The sequence below is a fragment of the Macaca nemestrina genome, chromosome 5 (assembly GCF_043159975.1).
Source record: "Macaca nemestrina isolate mMacNem1 chromosome 5, mMacNem.hap1, whole genome shotgun sequence".
Taxonomy (NCBI): domain Eukaryota; kingdom Metazoa; phylum Chordata; class Mammalia; order Primates; family Cercopithecidae; genus Macaca; species Macaca nemestrina.
Window position 1 is genome coordinate 177189539 of NC_092129.1, and position 16207 is coordinate 177205745.

The following is a 16207-nucleotide window of genomic DNA, read 5'->3' on the forward strand; positions in this document are numbered from 1 at the left end:
TTCAAGGTCTCCAGATGATGCCCTGTGTTTGGCATGGTATGTGCGGAGTGGCACATGAGAACCTAGGTGTGGCATGTGAGAATCTTGTTGGTTTGGCCCTGGCCGGAGTCTCTGGCCTTGCCTCTCTCCATTCCACCTGATGCTCTGCAACCAGAATGGCCACACAGAACAGCTTTGCATCGCCAGGGCCGCCTCTCCCAGGGCCTGTTCACATGCTGCCTCCTTCAAGCACTCTTCCTCCTCCTCACTCCCTGGGCTGACCATGCAGCTGGGGTGACCACTTTAAAACACAAATTTAGGCTGGGCGCAGTGGCTCACGCCTGTAATCCCAGCACTTTGGGAGGCTGAGGCAAGCGGATCGCCTGAGGTCAGGAGTTCGAGACTAGCCTGGCCAACATGGTGAAACCACACTCTCTACCAAAAATAAAAAAATTATCCATGCATGGTGGTGTGTGCCTGTAATCCCAGCTACTCCGGAGGCTGAGACAGGAGAATCCATTGAACTGGGGAGATGGAGGTTGCAATGAGCCAAGATCGTGCCACTGTACTCCAGCCCGGGCAATAGAGCAAGACTTCCTTCAAAAAAGAAGGAAAGAAAAAAAAAAAAAGAAAAAAAAGAAAAGCATTTCCTTCCATCTTATCATTAGGGTCTCAGGGTAAAAATCACTGATTGGTGTCTGTAATCTCAGCACTTTGGGAGACCAAGGGTGGCAGGGATATCTTCAGCTTTGGAGTTCGAGACCAACCTGGGTAACATAGTAAGACCCATCTCTACAAAAAATTCAACAATTAGCCAGGCGTGGTGGCACATACCTGTAGTCCTAGCTACTCAGGAGGCTGAGGCAGCTGGATTGCTTGAGCCCGGGAGTTCAAGGCTGCAGTGAGCTGTGATCATGCTACTGCACTCCACCCTGGGGAACAAAGCAAGCCTCCTTCCCTAAGAAAAATGTATACACACACACACACACTCTTTAATATATATGCTTTATAAAATATGTATTTTATATTTATATCATTATAATAAATATAAACTATTTTAAATGAAATATATGTTATATATTTTATTGTTTAAAAGTATATATATACCTCCCTGGATCCCGGAAGACTCTCTGTCATATTCCTTTATCCATTAGTGGGTCTCTTCCCGGTGCTGTTATCTCAGCATTCAGAGCAGTGTCGGGCACATGATAATCACTCAATGCTAGCTGAATGGATGTAAGTGTTAGTTAGGGTCACTCCTTCAGGCACTCTTCCCTGACTCCAACCGCTGGACCCCTATCTTGTTTAGACTGCTCTGATGTGCTCACATGGAGCCTGGGCCTCTCTAGGGTCCCGTACCTTCACACTGGGTTTTAACTGTGTCCTGGCGTGACTGCCCCATACCCCATGAGCCTGGAGGCCCCAGATAACCCATCTTGGTATCTATTCCCAGAGTGTGGCAGAGCACAGACCTGCAACCAATGTCTGTCGGATGTGAGTGAATGAGGAAAGAGGAAGTGAGAACGACTCTCAAAGTTGAGAGTCCCCTCTTCCTGTGACTCCAAGAAACTGTGTGTGTTCCCTTGGGTCGCTCCTCCTGGCAGAAGCAGGAAGTAGCCCTTGTTCCAAAGCAAAGGCCGGGTGTCTGCACCCCTGGCTGCTCATTTCTAGATTTGTCTGTTCAGGACAAACGTTAGCCAACCTTCCTGGGAGAGGTAGGTACTGGGGGGTCCTGTGAAGGCAGGCCCAAAGGGACAGATTGCCCTGGAGGTGTGTCCTCTGGAGGAGAGGGTAGTGTTCAGAAACTGGCCTCGCTGATTTTTATCAGTCTGCCTTTCAGTGAAATTGTAGGGTGCAAAATGGAACAATACAATGACTTAACAATTGCCATCTGCAAAACTATTTTAGACAAAAGCAGTTTTCTTTCAACCTGATTTTGGTGAAGTAATTAGGAAAACTTTAACAATCAAATTTCTGGATTTAAGTGTCAAACATTGTTTAAGAATGAATATTGCTAAAATTTAGCTTTCTAGATTGCTTATCATTTTTAAAATAAAATGCCACACTTAGGAATTAACCTGATTGCCTTTCCATAACCGTGATGCTACGATTGAGGTGGCATAATTAATTAAATAACGTGAGGTGGGAGACATTTGGTTCTTACTGCTGAGGAGAAATACAGTTCAGAAGGGCACATGGAAATAAAAAAAATTTAACAAAAGTGAATCCAATTAAATGAATGTCCTTTTGCCTATTTCATGCCACTGTCCTTCCATGCTCATTTCTTTTCTTTTTTTTTTTTTTAGACAAAGTCTCGTTCTGTTGCCCAGGCTGGAGGCCAGTGGCACAATCTCGGTTCACTGCAACCTCTGCCTCCCAGGTTCAAGTGATTCTCCTGTCTCAGCCTCCAGAGTAGCTGGGACTACAGGCACATGTCACCACACCTGGCTAATTTTTTGTATTTTTAGTAGAGAAGGGGTTTCACCCTGTTGGCCAGGATGGTCTCTATCTCCTGATCTCATGATCTGCCCATCTCAGCCTCCCAAAGTGCTGGGATTACAGGCGTGAACCACCGCACCTGGCCCCATGCTCATTTCTGACTGCCCTGATCCCTTCTCCTTACCCCAGTCTCCACCAATTCTTTCCCTTAGGTCCTCAAAACACATTTGGTTCCAAGTCACACTTCCTTGTTCAAAACTAGAGCCACAGGCATGGCCTCAACAGGCTGGCATTCAGATTGCAGATCTCACTGTACAAAAGCAAGGGGAAAAATAGTTTGGGGCAGAATGAACCTTGAGAGAGAAAACAATGATGTAAGGTAGATTATTGTATTTTAATAAATATGGTTAGATACAAATAAAGATTGTATCACAACACAATATAGTATTGCATGCAGGCACACCATTGCCCCAAGATACTGACCCCAAAAGTGACACGGCCGTCCCACCATAGCACTTGCAGAAGTGCTGCAAGAAACAAGGTGTCCCAGAACTTGTGGGTACCACCTGCTAGTCCCCACGTACTGGGCTGAGGGTGAGGGTTGGCATTTTTGGTCCACTCCTCAGATGCATTTCCAAAAGCCTAGGCAGTAGAAATGACTTTCAGCACTATTTACAATAGCAAAGACATGGAACCAACCCAAATACCCATCAGTGATAGACTTGATAAAGAAAATGTGACATATATATACCATGGAATACTATACAGTCATTAAAAAGAGTGAGTTCATGTCCTTTGCAGGGACACGAATGAAGCCGGAAACCATCATCCTCAGCAAACTAAACCAGCAACAGAAAACCAAACTCACTCATAAGAGAGAGTTGAACAATGAGAGCACATGGACACAGAGAGGGGAACAACACATACCAGGGCCTTTTGCAGGATGGGGGCTGAGGGGAGGGAACTTAGAGGATGGGTCAATAGGTGCAGCAAACCACCATGGCACACTTCTACCTATGTAACAAACCTTCACGTTCTGCACATGGATCCCGTTTTTGTTTTTGTTTTTTCTTTAAGAAGAAATAAAGAAAAAAAAAGAAATGACTTTATTTCTACTGATACTATTTGTAGTGATTATAGCTTCCCCTGTTTTGTGTTGAACTGTTTGTTTTTGAGAAATTTCTATTACTGTTTTTTAAATTTATTTATTTTTTCATCCTCCTCCTTTTGTAACTATTGTATTTTGGACAGAGTAGGCTGGAGCAAAGGTTCTTAGAGGCCCTGGGCCCAACCTCCTGGCAGAGCCTCCTTTTTCCTGAATAAGTGTCTTTTTAATTTAAAAATTTCTTTAGAGATAGTTTTGCACTTTGCCCCGGTTGGAGTGCAGTGGTGCAATCACAGCTCACTGCAGCTTAGAACTTCTGGGCTTAGGCAATCCTTCTGCCTCTGCCTCCCCAGTGGCTGGGACTACAGGTGTGCACCGTCATGCCCAGCTAATTTTTTTTTCTTTTAAGAAACGGGGTCTCGGCCGGGCGCGGTGGCTCAAGCCTGTAATCCCAGCACTTTGGGAGGCCAAGACGGGCGGATCACGAGGTCAGGAGATCGAGACCATCCTGGCTAACACGGTGAAACCCCGTCTCTACTAAAAATACAAAAAACTAGCCAGACGAGGTGGCGGGCGCCTGTAGTCCCAGCTACTCCGGAGGCTGAGGCAGGAGAATGGCGTAAACCCGGGAGGCGGAGCTTGCAGTGAGCTGAGATCCGGCCACTGCACTCCAGCCTGGGCTACAGAGCAAGACTCCGTCTCAAAAAAAAAAAAAAAAAAAAAAAAAAAAAGAAACGGGGTCTCACTATGTTGCCCAGGCTGGTCTCGAACTCCTGGGCTCAAGCAATTCTCTTGCCTCAGCCTCCCAAAGTGTTAAGATTACAGGTATGAGCCACCATGCCCAGCCCTGAATAAGTGTCTTGATTCCATTCTTGCCCCTAACTTTTACTCCCAGATATTGGCTGAAATGTATATTCTCACTGCTCTTTGTCAGTAAATTAGCCCTGCTGGTCAGATGGGTCACCCGGTCGACCTTGAGCTCAGGTGCCTCTGGGCCACCTGTGAAGGCTTCTTCCAGAGAGGCATCCGTGTAATGCCACTCAAGATGCTAACTTAATCTACCAACCTGCATCCTTGCTCCCATGCCAAAAACGAGTCATGGTGTTTCCAAATGTTTTCATGCAGCTTCTAATACTGCTATGCTTTGAGGATTTTGTTCATCATTTCTTCTCTCCCTGAAGGCATAAGCTCCACCTATATTTTGTAAAGGCTTTCCACGAAGATGGTCCAGAATTTCCTAGTTCAGTCTCTTATACATGGCCTTTCCCATCCTTCCTTTCTTGTTCCCTCCTCGTTTCTGTGGTGTGGCTGTCCCCAGGACATCCTGGACAGATTCCACCACCCTGGTCATTGCCAGGTCTTTCCAGCAGCCCGCACCTTGCCTTCTCTGAGTGGGTGACCCTTGAAAAGCATAGAAGAGCTTTGGAGCCTCGGCTGTTGTGACCATCACTAGAGCTGAAACCTTAACTCAGGTGTGAAAGATGGATCTGGATGTTTTCCCAAACCTGAAGCCCCTTTGAATCCCCTATAAAGTGCTATAGAGGTGACGAAGACAGATGGGCTTCCCTTGGGAGTATATATCCCAGTGGGAGATAAGAAAAGGTAAGCAAAGATGTTGCCCCAAAGCAGGGTGGGATGAGGGCTATTTGGTGAGATAAAGGAACCTATTTTCTTTTTTTTTTTTTTTTTTTTGAGACGGAGTCTCGCTGTGTCGCCCAGGCTGGAGTGCAGTGGCCGGATCTCAGCTCACTGCAAGCTCCGCCTCCCGGGTTTTTACGCCATTCTCCTGCCTCAGCCTCCCGAGTAGCCGGGACTACAGGCGCCCGCCACCTCGCCCGGCTAGTTTTTTGTATTTTTTAGTAGAGACGGGGTTTCACCGTGTTAGCCAGGATGGTCTCGAACTCCTGACCTCGTGATCCGCCCGTCTCGGCCTCCCAAAGTGCTGGGATTACAGGCTTGAGCCACCGCGCCCGGCCGGAACCTATTTTCTCACGTTGATGCCCCTTTCCTCCACAAACTCACTATAGTAAGGAATGTTGAGAGCAGACAGGACCACAAGGAAAACATCTACCATTGTCTTCCCCATCCAACAGATTCATTTCATCCATCTCTCCAAACCTTCCTCTGGGCCCTGCTTTCCGCATTTCTATAACTGCACCACCTTCTCCCTGTCGTCGGTCACATGGGACCCCTCGCTGCCGTCCTTCCTTCAGGACTCACTGGGGCAAATCCAGTAGATTCCGTCTCAAACTGTCTTCTTCTTTCCTCGCTTTCTTGCATATATTTTATATATATATATATATTTTTTTTTTTATGAGACAGGGTCTTGCTCTGTTGTCCAGGCTGGAGTGCAGTGGCGTGATCATGGCTTACTGCAGCTTTGGCCTCCTGGGCTTAAGTGATCCTCCTGCTTCAGCTTCCCAAGTAGCTTGGACTATAGGCATGTGTCACCCTACATGGCTAATTAAAAAAAATTTTAGCAGAAAGCAAAAACAAAAACAAAATATTTTTTGTAGAGATGAAGTCTTGCTATGTTGCCCAGGCTGGTCTCGAACTCCTGGGCTCGAATGATCCTCCTCCCTCAACCTTCCCAAGTGCTGGGATTTCAGGCGTGAGCCACCGCCCCAGCCTCCTGGACTCTTTAAATCTGGCAGACCAGCCCATGCATCATTCCCCTGATACCCCTGCCGTGTCTGTCTTCCTCCTGCTCTTGGTTCTGAGTCCTTGGTCCTGGCCTCCTGCTCGATCTCCCCTGTCCTGCTTTGGCCTCCTAGTTGTGTTACCTTCTCTCATTTGCTACGTTTATTTGGATCTCTGGTTTCCAGTGTGGTTTCTGGCTTGGCTGGAGCCCAGCCCTCCTGACAGAGCATGTTGTAGAGACAGGCAGCCCCTTTGCTTTGATGCGACTTTCCTTCAAGTGAGAGAGGCCTGACAGAGAGAACAGGTTGAAGGGACAGGTTCTGAGGGGGCACTGTAGAGGCCAAACCCTCTCTCACGTCCCTGCTAAAAAGCCTCTGGGAAACCTGCAGAAGACCTAGGATCTGAGCCATATTTGTTAAACAAAAAACTCTAGTTGCAAAACAGGTTATAAGTCATATATATAAATGCTTGGAAAAGGTGCTGGAAAAATATAAACCAAGCTGGTCAAAGGAATATTCCGTGCCTCCCTCTACAGTCATTATAGCAGGGACATACTAATGTAATGTGTTTTGTGTATATACTTTTTTTTTTTTTGAGATGGAATCTCACTCTTGTCACCCAGGTTGGAGTGCAATGGCCTGCCCTCAGTTCACTGCAACCTCTACCTCCCGGGTTAAGCGATTCTCCTGCCTCAGCCTCCCAAGTATCAGGGATTACAGGCGCCTACCATCATGCCCAGCTAATTTTTGTATTTTTAGTAGAGACAGGGTTTCGTCATGTTGGCCAGGCTGGTCTCGAACTTCTGATGTCAGGTGATCCACCTACCTCGACCTCCCAGAGTGTTGGGATTACAGGCGTGAGCCACCATGCCGGGCCGTATATACCTTTTATTTTTTAATGGAAAAATGAAACCAAGCTTACAAGTGCTAAAGAGGACAGCCTTTAGTGATGTCTCCGACAATCCTAACACAGTTCTGGAGGCTGTCCCCTCCGTAATAAGATCCATAAAAAAGGATTGCAGTGTGGGCTCTGTTGGTTAGGGGCTAGCTTAACACAGTCCAGTGTGCTCCCTTAGGCTGCTGAGACACAAGATAGGAAGGCCTCTGGGGAGGACAGGTCATATGGGAATAGGTCATATGAGCTTGGCCTACTGGGCCATGGGAGAGGAGAAAGCAGATGTTGGCTCAATTAACAATTACCTTGCCAGTGAAGTAAGCCTAATATTACCACCATGGAAATTGGAGTAATGCTATTTTATTTTTATTGTTTACATTAATTTGTTGTGAACTTACTATATTTTGTTATTGTGGACTTCACTTATCACATACTATAGGCATCACAATGGCGGGGCCCCAGAAATACTGTTTTCTGGATTCTCCCCAGAGCGTGGTTGATTCCTAGTTTAGTAAACTGTCTTTATTACCGTCACCTGGCTTTTATTTTTTTTAATTGTAAAAAAAACCTTTTTGTAGAGATGAGATTTCACTCTGTTGCCCAGGCTGGTCTTCAACTCCTGAACTGAAGTGGTGTGCTGGGTTACAGTCGTGAGTCACCACGCCCGGCCAGGTTTCTTTGTTTCTTTCTTTCCTTTTTTTTTTTTTTTTTTTTTTGAGACAAGTTCTGGCTCTGTTGCCCAGACTGGGATGCAGTGGTACAATCTCAGTTCACTGAAACCTCCACCTTCCCTGCTCGAGCCATCCTCCCAACTCAGCTTCCCTAGCAGCTGGGACCACAGCCACATGCCACCATGCCTGGCTAATTTTATGTGTGTGTGTGTGTGTGTGTGTGTGTGTGTGTGTGTGTGTGTTTATTTTTTGTAGAGATGGGGTCTCATCATGTTGCTCAGGCTGGTCTTGAGCTCCTGGGCTCAAGCAATCCTCTTGCCTCGGCCTCCCAAAGTGCTGGATTACAGGTGTGAGCCACCAAGCCACACCTCTGACTTTGTTTTAATTAATTAATTAATTAATTAATTTTCGAGACAGAGTCTTGCTCTGTTTCCCAGGCTGGAGTGCAGTGGCACGATCTCAGCTCACTGCAACCTCTGCCTCCCAGGTTCAAGTGATTTCCAGCTAATTTTTGCATTTTTAGCAGAGATGGGGCTTCACCATGTTGGCCAGGCTGGTCTCGAACCCCTGACCTCAAATGATCTGCCTGCCTTGGCCTCCCAAAGTGCTATGATTACAGGCATGAGCCACCGCACCTGGCCTGACTTTGTTTTAATTACCCAATTTCTCCATTCTCTTGGCTCACCTGCAGACATAACAGTAAATCTCTTGTCTTATTGGCCAATTAGTTGTTGCTGTATGTTGTTTTATTATTTTATAACAAAAAGCAGGTTTTCTGGTCTCATCGGCCTTGATGTTGGGATTGCAAAAGGCTCTATCCATCCATCATTTGTGGTTATTGTCAACTATATTTGTAGGTGCATGCTTTCCTTGGTCTGCCATAATTCTCTTTTCAAATCTTGTTGTTCTTCTGCAGGCGTAAGAAGGAACCACTTCACAGCTTTGGAACTGGAGGTAGAAATAACACTCTGCTAAAGACCGATCTTGGTTGCTGTGTTTATAGAGAGCAGTCTCTGACCCGAGGAACGTTCAGGTGCTTGTGCTAATGAGCTGTGTTATAATGGAGTTCTCTTGGTCTTAGAACCCTGCATTTTGCTGACAGAATTCCCTCAGCTCTATCATGAAACACATTTTGGTGCCAGAGAGATTGAAATCTGTGGAAACAAAATTATTTCGTCAGTTGGTGATGCATTTGGGCATTTTCCATTCTTGCTAACAAAAAAAAGAGTCTTTGCTCACGTGACCGCGAAAGCCTGGTGAAATACGCCACGAACATCCTGAAATGAGTCCTGGCCCCAAAGCACTGATGGCGAAGTCTTATATTTTGACATGAAGCACAACACGTAGTAAAGAGCTAGCCAGCACTGTAATGCTGCCTGAGTTGGTCTTTGGCCTTCTCTAGCTTGACTTTTCTGGGGATTGACTACCCCTGGATGCCTGGAGCTTTTCAAGAGGCGATTGTTTCCTTGTGGCATGTCTATGCTGACAATTCCTGGAGACTCCACCTCCTCTTTGAGTTCCCCTGGGCAGGCTCTATTCCCTAAGAGCCCCACTCTAACCTTATTGTTTCATGGAAAACCAGTCTTTCAACACAAAGGGTTGTAGGTCAACAATGGCTTTCCCTTGGAGCTATTTTTATTTTCCTGAGATTCCTGGTAAAATTACCAGTGCCTTCATCTAAGTAAATAAATCTGTGGTGTAGGGAATTTGAGGTATGTGGCACGACAAGTTGGGTAGAAAATTTTGCCTGGGAGAGGGGTTCTTTTCAACAGCTCCTCCTCCCCAAACGTAGGAACCGAACATTTTACAAACCATTCTAGTTAAGTCTCTTCGTGTCTGTTTCCTCATCTGTAAATAAATACAGACGATGACTTAAGAATTGTTTCCTGCTGTAACATTTTCTGATTCCATAATGTAAGTGATTTCCTGGGACCAGTGAGATAGAGGTCATCTACTTTATTTTCCTAGACACATATGGCTCACCAATTGTTAAAATTTGTATTGAATTTTTGTACACCCAGGTTCACAGTAGCGTTGTTCACAATAGTCAAAAGGGGGAAGCATCCCAGGTGTCTATTCATGGATGAACGAGTAAACAAAACATGGTGTGTATCTACATGGACTATTATTCAGCCTTAACAAGGAAAGAAATCTTGCTACACGCTACATCAATGAACCTTGGAGACGTTATACTAAGTGAAGTAAGCCAGTCACAAAAAGACAAACATTGTATGATTCTACTTTTTATTTTTATTTATTTTATTTTTTTGAGATGGAGTCTCACTCTGTTGCCCTGGCTGGAGTACAGCAGCATAATTTCTGCTCACTGCAATCTCTGCCTCCTGGGTTCAAGTGATTCTCCTGCCTCAGCCTCTTGATTAGCTGGGATTACAGGCATATGCTATCAAGCCCAGTTAATTTTTGTATTTTTAGTAGAGACAGGGTTTCACCATATTGGTCAGGCTGGTCTCGAACTCCTGACCTTAAGTGATCCTCCTGCCTCGGCCTCCCAAAGTGCTGGGATTTCAGGCATGAGCCACCACACCTGGCTACATTTTATTTTTTATTTTTTTTGAGAGATAGGGTTTCTCTTTTTCTTTCTTTTCTTTTGAGACAAGGTCTCACTCTGTTGCCAAGGCTGGAGTGCCGTGGTGCAATCATGACTCACTTCAGCCTCAACCTCTGGGCTCAAGTGGTCCTCCCACTTCAGCCTCCCAAGAAGCGGGGACCACAGGCCTATGCCACCATGCCTGACTAATTTTTTTATTTTTATTTTTGCAAAAAAAGGTATTGCTGTGTTGCCTCGACTGGCCTCAAAATCCTGGGCTCCAAGCCATCCTCCTGCCTCAGCCTCCCAAAGTGTTAAGATTACAGGTTTGAGCCACTATGCCCAATTAAGACAGGGTTTCACTGTGTTTCCCAGGCTGGAGTGCAGTGGCATGATCATAGCTCTTGTGTAGCATCGAACTCCTAGGCTCAAGCAATCCTCCTACCCCAACCTCCCAAGTAGCTGGGACCACAGGCATGTACCATCACACATAGATAATTTTTTTATTTTTAATTTTTTGTAGACTCGGTGGTCTATGTTGCCCAGGCTGGTCTCAAACTCTTGGCTTCAAGTGATCTTCCTGCCTAAGCTTCCCAAAGTGCTGGGATTACAGGCATGAACCACAGTGCCTGGCCCAGATCATTTTTGTTAAATTGTAGATTATTGAACAGGAAGGCACATGACATATTTGCCAAGTATTACTACTCACTTAAATGTAACAGATGTGACATGATACAGAAAATGTGTAGGTAATGTAATGCTATCCTCAATTTCTCATTCTTGTGATTATGAAAAAAAGGTCTAAGCAAGCATATTTGTACCCCTGAAGCACTGAATTTAGATTTAGAATTTCCTTTAAAAAAAAAAAACACTTAGTATAAAACGTAAAGGAACTTATTAAAAGGAAATAATGAGGTTTCATTGTTTCTTTCTAAATAAGAGTCTCTGCATGCATCTGAGATGAGTCCAGAGGTCACTGTTTAGCATGGTCTTGGACCACTCATCATGTTGCTGTACAGATAGGAACACAGCATCAAGCAGGGCTGGTGGGAGCTGGAAGAGAAAGTATCTAGACAAAGTCAGCATGGTTATTTAATTTTCTGTTTTTTGTTTTTGTTTTGTTTTTTGTTTTTTTTGAGATGGAGTCTTACTCTTCTCCCAGGCTGGAGTGTACTGGCACAATTTCAGCTCACTGAAATCTCCACCTCCTGGGTTCAAGCGATTCTCCTGCCTCAGCCTCCCGAGTAGCTGGGATAACAGGCATATGCCACCATACCCGGCTAACTTTTGTATTTTTTTAGTAGAGACGAGGTTTTGCCATGTTGGCCAGACTAGTCTCGAACTGCTGACCTCAGATGATCCGCCCACCTTGGCCTCCCAAAGTGCTGGGATTACAGGCATGAGCCACCATGCCCGGCCTAATTTTCTCTTAATGCAACTTTTTTTTTTTCCTAGCACAGTAAAATACATATTTACAAAATTTTCCTTAACCATTTTTTATTTTGGTACAATATACATAATATTTGCCATTTTGACCATTTTTAAGTGTGCGGTTCAGTGGCAGTAAGCACATTTCACACTCACATTGTTGTACGGCCAGTACCACCATCCATCTCTAGAACTTTTTCATCTCTCCAAACTGAAACTCCATCCCCATTAAACACCAGCTCTCCACTCCCCCTCCTCTAGCCCCTGGCAATCACCATTCTACTTTCTGTCTTTATGAGTTTGATGACTCTAGGAACCCCATACAAGTGGAATCAGACAGTATGTGTCTTTTTGTGCCTGGCTTATTTCACTGAGCATAACATCATCAAGGTTCATCCACGTTGCAGCGTGTGACCCGACTGCCTTCCTTTTACAGGCTGAAGGATATTCTATTGCATGCATCTACAATTTTGTTTATCCTTTCATCTATCAATGTATATTTGGGTTGTTTCTCATTATAGATAATTTTGGAAATTACAGAAACATGTAAAGAAAAAGAGAAAAATATAGCTGTGCCATAACCTCATTGCTGGAGGCAGTCGCTGTTAACATCTTGTGGCGAACACTGAGCTTCATGGCTGACTCTTCACAATCATTAGTGATGAATATCTTCATCTGAATTTCTGATCATGATTCTTATAAAGGGAATAACTGGGGTAGGAAGTGACGGAGGTGGGCATGGGTTGAAAGACCATCTATCCGGGAGTATGTTCACTACTTGGGCGACAGGATTGTTAGAAGCCCAAACCTCAGCATCAGGTAATATATCCATGTAATAAACTTGCACATGTACCCCTGGAATCCAAAATAAACAAATAAGTAAATGAAAGAGAAGCACTGGGCCAATGGGTATGGATAACTTAGAGCACTTGATGGACAATGGCAAAAGGGCTTCCAGAAATAACTCTGAAATTTTAGCCCTAGGAACTGAGGAGCACAGAGGCTACCTTTGTGTCTTTGTGATTCTCTTTACAGTGAGAAAATACGCCAATAAAAAGCTGAATTTGTGCATTTAGCTGAACAGTTTTACGTGTGCACACTCTTGGTAACACACAAATAAAATACTGAATATTTATTTTACCTTTTTTTTAGAGATGGGGATCTTGCTATGTTGCCCAGGCCGATCTTGAACTCCTGACCTCAAGCTGCCCTCTTACCTCAGCCTCCCGAGTTGTTGGGATTACAGGCGTGAGTTGCCGCACCCGGCCTATTTCGTTTTCTGTATGAGATTTGGTACTTTGAATATTTCTTTCATCCAGGAGAGAGTTATTGCTTCTATGTGCAGGTCTTATTTGGATTTGGGATCAGGGACTGGAAAGGGCTCAGGGGTTTATATCATTGCACTGATTTACAAGAGGTGTTGACAGCGGGAAGGACGATCTGAGATCAGGGACATCACGAGGCTGTGCTGAGCCTCATTTCCTGCTGCCTTGAGCAACGTCTCCCATTCCAGTGACTGTGGGAGGGCTGTGCCTCACGGGAGAAGGCTGCTTTCTAGTCTGGGCGCTCAACCCCTCGCTCCGGGACTCTCCATGTGAGGTTGCAAACCAGCCCAGCCATGGTCCTGGGTCCGGATGAGCCTTTGTGAACAATGGGCATACACTTTGAGATACCAGTTTGCCCAGCCTGGGCAGTTTCTTTCCAGAGGCAATGTGGTTTTGTTGATGGAGTGCCTGACCGAGCGTTGGAAGTCCAGCCCTGCCATTCATTAACCTGGTGACCCTGAGGATGTTGCAGGCTGCTTTGAGTGCTGGTTCTGCTCTGGTTTCCTCGGTGAGAATCAATGCAAAAAGTTGTATTAAAGGCACTTGGTAACCAGGAAAGGTCTAAATACATGTCTGATATTATTATCACTCCAGAAGCAATTATTTCATGCTGCAAAGATGGAGGTATTTATCAACTTGGATAGCAACTGGCTTTCTGAGATTTCATAATCATCATAACAATATCACTTAAAAATATAGCATTTCTTACTCATATGATTGCTTGATGTATTTCATTTAATGTCATTTTACATTTGCCAAGTTCTGTTACCCACGTTGTCTCATACAACACCACCATGAATAGGTGCTTCCACTTCTGTTTGCAGAGGAACGCGATGTCCCATGAGGTTTAGGGATGTATTCGAGCTCACACAGCAGCAGAGCTAGGGAGAAACGCAGGGCTCCTGGATTCAAGCCCGGCATAATCTATAGCAAACCCCAAACCGTAACCTCCTCAGACTGGAGGATTCCGTGGGCATTTCCTGCTTTACCTTGTGTAACCTCAGGTAAGTCACTGCACACCGAGGACCAGGCAAGCTGGAGTTCAAGGGACACAAAAGTTCTTAACAGATGTAAAATTCTGAATTTCTCTGGCATTGCCTCTCCAGGCAGTGTTTGCGGGTTTTGCTCTTGTCGCTGCTTTACAGGAACACGCCTTCCCGCTGCGCTAGAAGTAACGGTGAGGACGGAGCTGAGTCGTGAACACATTCCGCTGCACCCCACTCCGCCCACTGTAGGCTACACACAATATGCTTCTTTTTGTTGTTGTTAATTTTAAAGGCAAGAGGCTTATTGTTTATTAGCCATTCCGAGACAGTCTATTTCGAGCCATTATTGCCTATTTTGCAAGCACTCTTTAGGGATATGTACATATTGTGGTGTTTGACTCTGCAAATAAGAGTTTATTATTATCCACAAAGGCTCACACTGCCATATGAAAAAGTGACATTAATATCTGACATTTTCCCTCCCTGTGGCTATGCTAACCAGCAATCTGTGTTCACCATTCTCAGACTGTTCTCACAGGGAGGAAGAAAAAGGGCTTCTTATGCTGTTTGTGAGTGTGGGACGTGGCAGAAGGTTGAAGGAAAGGTAAATGGTTAAGGTTTTAGTGCTTTTTCCATTTTCGGATGTGTGGAACCCCTGTGGAAATCCTTGCTGGGCACAGGAGCGGGAGTAACCACACTTTGGTGTGCTGGGCCTGACGCTATGCACGCCTGTAACGCTGCCCAAACTTGGCTTCGGCGTGGGCCGCCCAGACAGCCGTCTGTGAGCGCTGGCCATGGAAAACCATCGACAGAGACCGGCAAACCCAGAGTCTACTCAATACCAGGAATTGTCCCACCCAGAGTGGTTCTGAGCTCTGTGGGGCTTGGTGATGCTAGTCAAGGAAATTGTAGGCTGTCCAGCCACCAGGCTTTCTAAAAAGATTATGGGGTGACGGCCAGGCGCGGTGGCTCACGCCTGTAATCCCAGCACTTTGGGAGGCTGAGGCGGGCGAATCACGCGGTCAGGAGTTCAAGACCAGCCTGACCAACATGATGAAACCCGTCTCTACTAAAAATACAAAAATTAGCCAGGCATGGTGGTGCATGCCTGTAATCCCAGCTACTTGGGAGGTTGAGGCAGGAGAATCGCTTGAACCTGGGAGAGGGAGGTTGCCTGCACTCCAGGCATGGAGCCGAGATGAGCCGAGATGAGGCCTCTGCACTCCAGCCTGGGCGACAGAACAAGACCCTGTCTCAAAAAAAAAAAAAAAAAAAAAATTATGGGGTGACTTACCGATCTTGAGGTGGGTCAGGGGTTTTGAGGGAAGTTTATATGTTAAGCCTGTAGTTAGCCTTGGAAAGGCCTGACTTAGACTCTCAGGGCTCAGGAGATTGGACTTAGAATCTCAGAAAGATGTAGGTACAGTGGAGAAAGTAACAGGCCAAAAGATATCTACCTGGGCTCTTGTCCTGGTTCCAACTCAGCCAGCGAGTGGATTTGGTAACTCAACCTCTTTGAGCCGCGGCTGGCTCATTCGTGACATGGGGGTTGTCTAGCCCTTCCATCCTATGGGGCAGGGTACTGCAGCTTAGCAAGCACAGTGATGTGCTCAGATTTCCCCGGTGGAGTAGAGTCAGAGCCCACGTGTTCTGATGCCCAAGCCAGGACACCTCCTATGACCAATGCCATTTCATTTCAGTGATTCTCCATCAAATTTTGACCTGATATCATTTCATTTCAGTGATTCTCCATCAGACTTCTTACACCCCTTTGGCAGCTATTCTGTTGCTTCAGAGTCTACTTGTAACGCATTTCCTATGTAATGAAAGAGGTGTCATTGGGTGTCACAACCACAAAAAGAGTGAATAGAAGAGAAGGAGTTCGGGAGTCTTCAGTGTGAATGATGACCATTGCCCCTGGTGTTTGCGCCCCCCAACTTCATATCTTGAAGTCCTAACCTCCAGTACCTCAGAAGGTGACCTTGGAAATAGGGTGACTGCAGGTGTAATTAGTTAAAATGAGGTCACACTTGAGTAGGGTAGGTGCCTAATGGGATATGACTGGTGTCCTTATAAAAAGGGAAATTTGGACACAGAACACACACGGGAGAATGCCATGTGAAGATGAAGGCAGAGGCCAGGCACAGTGGCTCACACCTGTGATCCCAACACTTTGGGAGGCCAAAGTGTGG

General features: G+C 45.6%; 1 long non-coding RNA gene across 3 annotated transcripts in view; it reads left to right on the top strand.

Moving 5' to 3' along the window:
• LOC139363509 (uncharacterized) overlaps positions 1–16207 on the top strand; it is a 132503-nt gene that overhangs the window by 31305 nt on the left and 84991 nt on the right. For 2 of the 3 annotated variants that reach the window (XR_011624061.1, XR_011624059.1), the window contains exons 3-4: positions 8645–8761; positions 12857–14964. This is a non-coding gene — a long non-coding RNA (uncharacterized lncRNA). Of the gene's footprint in view, positions 1–8644; positions 8762–12856; positions 14965–16207 lie in introns of those variants that run through there. The other variant, XR_011624060.1, reaches the window with a different exon arrangement.